The sequence below is a fragment of the Notothenia rossii genome (genome assembly GCF_949606895.1).
Source record: "Notothenia rossii genome assembly, chromosome: 11".
NCBI lineage: Eukaryota > Metazoa > Chordata > Actinopteri > Perciformes > Nototheniidae > Notothenia > Notothenia rossii.
This window is the reverse complement of record NC_136910.1, coordinates 45,397,691-45,409,440: the sequence shown is the minus strand read 5'-3', so window position 1 is coordinate 45,409,440 and position 11,750 is coordinate 45,397,691.

Here is an 11,750-nt window from a genome sequence, read left to right as displayed (position 1 = left end):
GACAAACAGCTGTGGTCCGGTTCTCCTGAGCAAGAAAGACAGCGGATCTCTCCCCCGGCGCTGCTATATATATCCTCTGCTGGCTCCTCCCCGCCAGCCGGCTCACCTCGTCTCCAATGTCCGTTATTGCATTTAAACAGAGGATAGGTTCTTTTCACATTCAATATATGCTTAACACGCCGTTTCTCCTCATATTCTCTTTCATCACTTTTCATTTAACACATTCTAAACGCTGTAATCAATACTCTAAACAATACTTCTCGGCTCGTTTGGTTGCCGGTCATTCCGGATGTTGTCACATGCTACTCGTCTGTAAACAATAATGTATTCAAATAAACTGTACCTTCATTTAATATTCAGCATGGTAATATCTCGACATCTATCGTTGTAGTGTTAAATCAGTAGGTTTCGGTTTTCACCACACCAAGTCATTTCGCTCCTCAATTCACCTCTTTAGGAAATCGTATATTAGCCACATGCTACATGCTAACCGTAGATGAAGGATTTTCAGAATAAAAGCTTAACTGCTTGTGCACAAGAATTTCTGGTTTTTCACTATAAAAGAGCGTTTAAACTGACGGTATGTTTAAGCTACATTATACCATCAAAACATTGATTTTAATTTCTAACAGTCCCTCCTTACACACCTAAAAGGTGTGTATAATACTGAAATCAATGAGTTCTTCATCTGAACTTTGCATATTACATATCTCATATTAACAAACATACAATCAAATGGAATGGTTTCACAGCCGGCTTTACAAAAATACAAAATAAATTCTTGTCTGTGTTCAAACATAAAAGTTGTCCCTTGTGCATAACTTCTAGTGTTTACATTCAATATCATTCTTCAAAATAGCAGCAATGGCTTGGTATCAGAACATTTCTTCCTCCCTCCTTTCACAGAAACCGTTCTCATACCACGCTCAGTGTTAAGGCACTTGTTTTTACAAAGTGAAAAGAAACAAACCATTCTAGAATAGCAATGATTTATACAACATGAAATCTACCATATTAGAATAGTATAAAGTAATAAAGTCAAATAAAATGGACTATCTTAGAATAGTGTAAAATTAATTGGAATAATAAAAATATTAAAAATATGCTATCTTGGAATAGTATGAAGTAAATTGAAATGGATTCACTCCATTTTAATTTTGCTCACTTCTTCACATGATTTCATCATTTAAAGAATCACATCGGCTGGACATTCATTGATCAATCTCATCTCCGAACATCCATATCATTTAAACTAACTCATCATTGTCATCCACATCTGTATACGGGGTGGGTCGTCTTGTTCTGCTAGCATTTGTAACTGTCTCCTCCTGAGAAATTTACCCTCCCTCCTTTCATACCATTTAAGGTATGAAAGTAATATGTTCTCTAGAAGGGGCCGTTGTGCGTTCTACTCTGGGGTACGGCAGTCTAGACAGTCATTTCTGGGAGAAGATTTTGGTCAGTTACAACAGTTGTAGAGTTTCATCACTTAAAAGTTCCTACTCAGTACCTTTGGGTGGTCTGTTCTAATGCAGTGATAAAGTCCCTGAAATGGTGTGAAAACCGGTGGAATATCAATAACTCATTATACTAATTTATTTTCAATTATGGTCTACTTAAATACCTATGCTAACCCCTTTTACAGTGTGTGGAACCTTGGGTGCCCGAGCATGTGATAATTACTCCCTCCTTTAACAAGGATTTTAAAAACAGAAGTCATTTCATTAATGGTTTGCAGTTTAATTCAGGAATTTACACCTATGGCAGATATGTTTCTCCTTTAAATAACATCTCTAAACGTCAGGTCATCTGGTGAATGGATGACCTTTAGGAGCTGGTGGCGCTTGTCTTTTAAAACTCATACTCTGGTGCCGTGCGCTCCCTCTGAAGCTGCAAGTAAGATTTAAAACATCTGCAGGGTGGGTTGAGCGGCCCCTTCTCCCTAAACGATGTTTGTTGTAACAAATATGTACCATCACAATGAGTGATCCAAGGCCCCGCATGTATTACTCCCAACTACATTAGTTTTTTTTTTTTTTTTTTAATTAAACTTTGCTTTCGCTCTTTGCCCAGTGTCATTTTAAAACTCTACATCTTGGACGAAAAACAAATGTTATTTCCACCTTAATCTTCCCTCCTGAGGTAATAACCATGCTACAATGGAGAAATCAATACTCTAGATTGGAACACCATCTTTGGCTTGGTACTAGCTCTACCTTTAACATTTTCCATACAAATAAAGATTTGTCTGCTTTTATAGAGTGGTTACTAAAACCATCCCTTTAAACTGTAGGTCTATACTGTAACAAATTAAATCTTCCCCAAATTCACACATGAATAAAAAACTCTTAAAGAATAATTTGTTGATATGATGAAAAGATTGAATAATATGTTCTACCCTCAGTGTGTTTTTAGGGTTATTTAATAGTTTCCTCTTTTTTCTTTATAAATTCACCAATTGATTAATTCATGGCTGATAAATCTTTTTCTTTCCGTATTTCTCGTTGGTGAATAAGTGTGTTTATGTGTAAACTCACTCACTCCCGTTTTCCTTCTCTCCCCCTCTGGTTGTCGCCACGACCCCCTCACATTCTGCCGGACCATGCCAACTCCTCCGTTCTTTCCTCTCCTCCGTCCACCTTCTCCTCAGTCCATCCGCTCTTGGATCCTTCCGCTGTAACTCTTCTCAGTGTCCCATCTGCTTTGCTTTTCATCTCCTCCTTTACAGTCTCTACTTTGTTGCATGGAGGGCGTATTCCGCTCTCATGTCCCACACTCTGCTCTTGTGCCCAAATCTTGTGGCTCAGCTTGGAACTTCATGTCCTGTGGGGGACCGATGAGAGTGTGCCTTTTTATGTCACCTGGTTTTGGTTCTTGGTGCCTCAGGTGGAGATGGTTCTGGATGCAGCGTTGGAGTTGTTGGTTCAGCTCTGGTTCTCTGTCTGTTCTATGGAGGAGGAGGAGTCTTCCGTGGTGAGGTCTTTTGTCTGCTTGGACGATGGGGTCGTAGCGTTCTGACAGGTGGAGAGAGAGAGATCTCGGGAGGCATTACGTATAGTTAAATTCTAACACACTGAGGTAAAATAAATCCAACCTTTTCCACTCTATTTTCCTAACCATACTATCCATCTTAGTTGTTAAATGCCATCTAAACACAATTCATGTCTACTAATAATTTTACCATATCCCTAAACATTGCCTTCACCCACTGTAACATGTTTATTCCAATTAACTCTTTCAGGAAACCATTTTCTTCTATACATTTAAATACCTAGATGTTTCAAGCACCACATATTTCACACACTATAAAAGAACGTCTCCATATTTTCTCCATCACTTTAAATCTCACTGTTATTTAGAACCGTAGTAACTTTTGTGACTGGACATATCTGCAATGTCGCCACTATCTGCTGGGGAATCTTGTTCATAGAGTTTGTACGTACAAAGCTGTACTTGTGGGTTAGTAGCCTGTGTCTAACAATCATTTTCAATAATTGTGCTCAGGTCACCGATCGGTTGTTCATAGCTTAACAGGGGGTGTTTCTGGTACAGACTAAAACATGGATCCAGTGTATTTAGAGATTCCCCTAATCTGTAAATCCCCATCACTTACATATCCCAATCACTTAAACCCATCTCATCATTTGATACAAGAACTGCATATAAGGGGGTGAATCATCTTGATTATAACCGCCTCTTGTTTGGGACCGAGTATTTCTAACTCCTCCTCTTATTGCTCAGCTGATCTTTTGGCTCTGGGGATAAGTGAAAGTCTCTGAAACCCAGCTGGAGTCTTGTTAGTGATGTGGGCATTCTATGAGTGAACTAATGGATCCATGCCTTACATAATATTGTACTCCCCTTCCAACCAGAAAGGTGCCAAGTGTAATGAGCACAATCAACAATGCTATTCTGACTCTTATCCCTAGGGGACCCCACAATTGGTTTGGCTTTGTTCTCATCATCTCTATTTTAAACCTGGTTGTGTCCGTTACAGAATTTAAATAATGAGTACAAAAACAACATAACAAATTGGACTCTTTTTACAGATGTAAAACAAAAAATAGGTATTCACATTAATGTACAATCTATAAAAATCTATAGACAATTTGTCTTTTGAGCTGTTTCTATCTTTATCTTATTTCTATTTATTGTTTTGTTCCAGCTCTGCCAAATCAGTCCTAACTCCCAATAATGTTCTGGAAGTTGCCAGTGAAGGGTGACAATGTGTGAGGTGGTGTCAATTTGCTCCTTTTTCTTTACCTTTAAACCGGAGCGCGTGTGAAGTTTGTTACAACCTTTCACGCTTCCGTCCACCGGGGATCAGCCCACTGTCTTTTGTGAACTTTCACCCTCACCCAATCACCTGGCCGAACAGGAGTCTCTTCTGGTGTCTCGTCTGGTATCTCTGTAGTTTTCCTAGCCTGTGTAGACAAAACTTGCATAATATTACTCAGAGTTCTGACATATTCATCCACTTCTATTTGTCTAATATCTAAAACTGGACCACTCCCTCCTTGGAGAAGGCCCGAGCTTCGGCATACCTCTTGTTGACTACATGTTATTATTTATTAACTACAACGTCACTGAAATCAACATCTCTGTATAATCATGACACTCCCTCCTTTGAGCATAAAATGCTCAATTAATATTGCAATGATTACCCTATTCTGTACAGGACATGTAAAACTCATAACGTTGCATTAAATAAATATAACTTCTCCGTGTACCCACAAGGGGTACAAAAATATCGTATGATTTATGGTTTTTTGATGGTATAAATGCATATTCACTATAAAAAAAATCAGCAATTAGCACTTCTAATAGTTTACTTGTTTCAATAATGGCTTTTGTAATGGTATTATGCGTCATCGTTGCTGCGAAAAACAATACCCCTGGTGTCGCTAATGCGTCTCAATAACTCTAGGATTAGAGGATTGGTTGACACTGCTGAACTAACATATGATAAAATAATATTTCTCCAAACTGGAGGGAAAATATGAACTATTCTCTCAGAGAGTGACCTGCATGAAGGGCTGGTGCCCCTCACTCAAATGAGATATTGCCTTACGCACAACACCACAAATCAGTAAAGTTACTCAAGAATAAATAAATAAAGACTGATTCTTGAAACTGTTAAAGCATCTGATCTGATTTTTACCCTTTCCTTGATATCTGCAGTTGAGCCTGGCCCTGCGTCTAGTCTCAACTTAGTTTGTTTTGGTGACATGTTCTCTAATTATTTATTAACCTATCAAAGATGAAGCACTAATCTTCTGACTAGCACCGTCGTTGCTGTTCGTTTTTTTTTTTTTTTTTTTCTTTGCTCAAAGTTTTATTATTTTTATAGATTTTTTTTTTTTTTTTTTTAAGTTTAAGGTAAAATATTAATAAAGTTAATTAATATATAAAAATATGCAAAATTAAAATATGAAATGTTAAAATAAAGTTGTACCGTGTATGGTTTTGACTTTGAAATATGAATTTGGTTCAAAATCACAATGTTATGGTGTTTCCGCTATTTGGGTAATAATTCTGTACTACCACCAGAGTGCGCTATTTTAAATTCCAGCTTAATCCACTAGGGAATAGCTGTTTCAAAACTGACTCGTTTTTGACAAAGGAGAACGGTTGTTTCCTCAAAAATATCTTTAAAATAGGAATTTACACTATGGTTAAACAACACAACACATAACCGCCAAAACACATTTGCAAAGAAGAATATTCACAATGTTATGGTGTTTCCGCTATTTGGGTAATAATTCTGTACTACCACCAGAGTGCGCTATTTTAAATTCCAGCTTAATCCACTAGGGAATAGCTGTTTCAAAACTGACTCGTTTTTGACAAAGGAGAACGGTTGTTTCCTCAAAAATATCTTTAAAATAGGAATTTACACTATGGTTAAACAACACAACACATAACCGCCAATACACATTTGCCAGCAGAAGTACTTCCAATAGTTCTAACTCTAACAAGAAGTATGATGTTCTTTAGAAGATGGAATGCCCAGCCTCAGTGTGTTAAAGCAAACAGAGTACTTCAATTAGCATTTCATGAAATGGTGACTGCCGTGGCTCACCGTGAACATGAGGTCAAGACAAAATGGCAACTGGTTTTCCAACCTTTGACCTGAAGAACAAAGGGATTTGAGAAAACACCTGGAGTTGAAATTGGTGAGGTGATATTTTGTCTAGTAAATTCAACACACAACACTGTAGTTTAAAATAACATTTCCATTTAGTTTACAATGATAAATGGGCCTCATACCCTTACGTCATAGCCCTCTACCCATGTACGTAAATTTTTTTGACTTTAAGAGCCAGTATGGTCATTTCTTCTGTTTAAACACGCTATTTATGGGACAAATAGGACGCTAAGCAAACACAATTAGAAGAATATCGTCTATCTAACGCACGAATGTCGCACTTCCTGCCGTAATCCACAACGCAATGTCTTGAAAAACAGAATGGTGTAACCACTGAGAGCTTCAAACTGCTCAGGCCTTTTCCTTGAAATAGGACTTTTTTAAAACAGCCTCACGCTGTTTGTTACACAAAACACTCACTCCAATAACCTTAGCTTCAAACTTTGGCTGTGTCTTTCCCTCAAGCAGTCCCGACTGCTTAATGGCCTAAAACCATTCACGTAAAACGTAAAACGCCAAAAAAGACACATATAGTGATTGGCCTCTAGCCGACATGTACTAACAGACAAACGAATAGCATGCAGGGTTAAATAGAAAAAAAGAAATTGAACTCACCCTGCCTGTAACAAAGCAACGCCACGTGGTAGACTACCAATATTTATCAATTTAGGCTTGTTTTAACTTAAATTGCACAGCTATTTTCAGGATCCGCTGGCCGCCGTCAAACACACAGAACTAACATTGTCCTACATTAACTATTGAAGAATTCGATATAACAGGTTTCTCCATACCTAGTTGATTTGAGCTCTCTGTGTGCTGAACGGATGCCAGCGGGTCCAGCAAGCAGCCTGCTGTAGTCTCTCCCGGTTTTGCGAGATCCTGGGCTAGCTCGCCAATTGTTAAAATGTGTTCTTTATTCTCGCGTCCAGGAGAGAAGCTTTAAAATGAGACTAAATGGAGTCTCTGAAAAGATTCAAATGGGATACTTTAATTAAAAAAGGCGCGGTAGTGTTACAGACAGAATATTGTTCCGTCAGACAAACAGCTGTGGTCCGGTTCTCCTGAGCAAGAAAGACAGCGGATCTCTCCCCCGGCGCTGCTATATATATCCTCTGCTGGCTCCTCCCCGCCAGCCGGCTCACCTCGTCTCCAATGTCCGTTATTGCATTTAAACAGAGGATAGGTTCTTTTCACATTCAATATATGCTTAACACGCCGTTTCTCCTCATATTCTCTTTCATCACTTTTCATTTAACACATTCTAAACGCTGTAATCAATACTCTAAACAATACTTCTCGGCTCGTTTGGTTGCCGGTCATTCCGGATGTTGTCACATGCTACTCGTCTGTAAACAATAATGTATTCAAATAAACTGTACCTTCATTTAATATTCAGCATGGTAATATCTCGACATCTATCGTTGTAGTGTTAAATCAGTAGGTTTCGGTTTTCACCACACCAAGTCATTTCGCTCCTCAATTCACCTCTTTAGGAAATCGTATATTAGCCACATGCTACATGCTAACCGTAGATGAAGGATTTTCAGAATAAAAGCTTAACTGCTTGTGCACAAGAATTTCTGGTTTTTCACTATAAAAGAGCGTTTAAACTGACGGTATGTTTAAGCTACATTATACCATCAAAACATTGATTTTAATTTCTAACAGAGTTCAGTTAAGTTAGAAAGATACTGACGGATTCGAACTCTACGGATCAATATCTCGTAAACAAATCGTTGTTAAAACACAAATTAAGTCACCTAACAACCCAATTGTCAATTAAACAAGCCAATACTCGCCTTCCTTCGAGCTGGAATACTTACATTTGTCTCTGACTGTAACCAGAGGAGCAGGAACGTGCACAGGTACGGGCTAATGTTGCCCGGGCAACGGCCCGTTTGGCCTTTTGGGCTTACCCTCCCCTCTGGAGAGAGCGAGAGTTTGTTTTTCTTTTTTCTGTTGTGGCCGAATCAACATGATAAGCCCACAATTAGTATTGTAGCGTCTCGTTGCGGGAAACACACTTTGTCAGCGCTGTCATCTGACGGTGCGTTAAGACCGTTTATCTAGAGGCCCTATTTTATCAGTAGCCTATGTCTGGACTGCACAGCAGTTACAATGGTCCGGTCAAACTACATTATAACAGAATTGTCCCCATGTTGTCTTTAATAGTTACTAACATTAGATATTTTAATGATATATGGACCGCAAAACAAAACATTTCCCTGGTTTTCATTTTTAAAATCAAGTCACAGAATGCACCTTAGCTTATTTTGTTATGAGATGTGAATTACTGTTCAATTTAGTTGATGTAATAATCGTTTGGTTTCTTTTAAATTAAAATCAAGTTACAATTTTCAAAAGGTCTTGTGTTTTTTTTCCGGGGGGAGGCCCTTTTTCCAGTTTAGAGCAATAAACCCTCCAAATGTCTGTGCACGTCCCTGCAGAGGAGAGACTAGTGAGCATGGATAGTCTGCAAAGTCCAACGCCATTAGACATACTTTTATACATTATTTAATAATTTCCCTGTCATACAGTCAGAATCCCTAAAGTTCTACTAAAGTAACTTCAAAAAGTGATGGATTATACTACTACTAGTAGTTTTAATTAAAATATGCTTTTACAAAAAAAATGTACTCAAGTAAAAGTACAAAGTATTATCATCAAAATATAAATAAAGTACCAAAAGTAAAAGTACTCATTATGCAGATTGACCCACTTCAAAATAGTACATATGTTATGATTATATATATTGATGCATATTCATCATAGCTGGTAAAGGTGAAACTATGTCTTTATTATTTTGGTTATTGCGGGTGTTTTGTGAATTTAGTCCAAGTGTAACTAAAGTCTTATTGAATTGCTGATTATGTTTTATATCATATGCAAAGTAACTTAAGGTACTACATAAATGAAGTGGGGTAAAAATACAATATTTTGAATAAAATCTCCCCTTTAATCATTACAATCCACTATGAATGCTCTGTATTCATTTTTGATTGTTCAAGATCTGCAATGTGTGTATTCATTATACTTTACGTTATATTTGTCAAGTACCCCACATTTAAAATACATTTAAATATCTTGCTTTGTTTATGCATGTAATTTAATGTCCAAACAAGATGCACACAAATCCATCATAAACCCTTTCTGAAGACATGGCGCTGAATCGTTTTAAATGATGTGAAATCTTTGTGGTTTAGAAAATGAAATGAGAACAGGACTCTATAAAAAATTGGTTAGTTTACCAGAAAACCAAAGCGGAAGGAAATGTAGACAGAGAACTAGCACGGATGTGAAAGAAACACCAAATTGCAGCCAAATTCTTGGTAATTATATGACCTGCTTTAGTGCCATTGTTGTGGCAAAAAACAATAATTTGGAGCCTATTTGGTTTGTTTTAAAAAGGTTGGGTACTCAGTGGTATAGAACCCAAGAAAATGAATAACACAACGCATTAAATAAAAAAGAAATGCTGCCTACTGAATAAACTGAAACAAATGCAAAGCCTATCCATGAGGCATGAATGAGAAATTAGAGGAGAGTCTATAACTTGGAATTAGTGGTTCAAGGCTTCGCTTATAACATTTGGGAAGTTCAAAATAATGAAGGCAGAATAATAATTGTTTCCTTGATCTACACAGGATGATATGGTGAAAGCAATAGAAAAATCAACGTCTACTTGAATGTTACCCATTGAACTGGACTGGAATTGGCTTTTAATAAGAAACCAGATGGCCTCAACGCTTCCACTCCACTACTGCTCTGTGTCTTTCTTGTGATTTCTTCTCTCTTCTAATTTCCTCTGTCCCTGCCAAAGTCTGTTGCTATGTTTCCTGCCTATGAACCATTATCCACTACGAATATTCACAGACAATTTCATAGAAAGGTGGCCAGTACTGCTAAGATTTTGGACAACAGATAAACTTGACTGAGTGAGTGACATCACTTATGTTTGAATGCAAAAATAGCCCACCTGCTGGGATACAAAAAGTGTGGTTTTAGTGGTACTGAGCAGTTAAATAACGAACACAAATAATATTATTTTGGATTAATGTATGAAGGTAAACATTTTAATGTTGTTTTTCATGGTGTGCAATGGTGGAAGAAGTAAAAGTAGCTTTACTTCAGTATAAAAATACTTTGTTAATGTTAATTAAAAAGTATTATCATCAAAATATAAAAGTACTCATTATGCATGATGGCCCATTTAAACACAATATTAAATTATTGTATTTAACTAATATTTAAAAATAAGTTATTTTAATTATTGATGCATTAATGTGTTCACTTCAATGTTGCATTGGGTAAAAGAGGGGTTCATTTGAGATTCTCTATTTACTGTACTACTGAGTAGATTAACATATAATAATAAATGATAATGTAATGAGTTGACTTATATTTTGCATTAATAACCAAAATCCGCAAAGTAACCAAAGCTGTCAGATAAAGTGTAGTGAGTAAGTAAAAAGCGAAATATTTGCCGACAAAATGTAGTGGAGTAAAAGTGTAAGTAGCATAATGTGAAAATACTCAAAGTACAAGTAGCCTACCTCAATGTATTACTTAAGTACAGTAGCCTACTTGAGTAAATGTGAAGGCCTGAGTCTGGGTAAACGTCAATGCGCATGCGCCGATTGCTAATTAGGCCCACCTGTTGTCATAGCTAGTGATGGCGAGATGAAGCCTTATGAAGCTTTGAAGCTTTCCAGCCAATTGGTTCGCAAAAGGGTTCATCTCATGAGGCTTCATCATGGGCTTCATTTGAACGATTTGAACACAAACCCCCCTGTTGGTCAAAGTGTGTAAAACAGGCAGATTGGACATCTGAAGAGTGTGCTCTATCTCATACCGAGTTCCCAATGAGTAAAGCCTTAGAATACCTCTAAACAACAAACATAAAATCATATATTCATGTTAACAATATTGTATTTATTTCAGTTTAATGATTGTAATTGAAAAGCCTAAGGAGGCTGGTAAACATTGCAAAGAGGGATTTGTATTCCTTAATAATATTCGTAAACTTAACCATGTTGTAGCCTGAGAAAGGCTAAACCATATCAAAGAATACATTGATTAACTCCATTATCTAATTTAGCTGTACTTTAAAAAAAAAAAAAAAAAAAGACGTAGGCCTATTGCCCAGTCGTCGAACCAAGGACCTTGCGGTTGAAAGGCAACTGCTTTCTGGCTGAGCCACAGCACGTACACTAATACTTCCTGAAAACACTGTACTATATTTAGTCCTGTATTTATTCATTTATTTTTGTATTCCTACATTTATTTATGCTTTTATTTATTTATACGTATGACATCTTCCGACCTCTATATAAGTGAGGGTCTGAGCTCTCTTAATTCTATCGTGTCAGCACCGGGCCTGGGTACAGGAGGGGTAATATCGTTCTTGGTATATATCAATATCAACGGTTCAACCGATCTGAATCGCTTTCTGAAGCAGTCACGTGGTATCGACAGGCAGCGAGGCTTCGTTTGTCATCGGTGACGTCACTGGCCCAAAACGATACAAGCCTCGATACAGGCTTCATAAAAAGCTTCGGGGATTACTCGACACACGCTCCAAAGCCTCGGCGCAATACGTAAC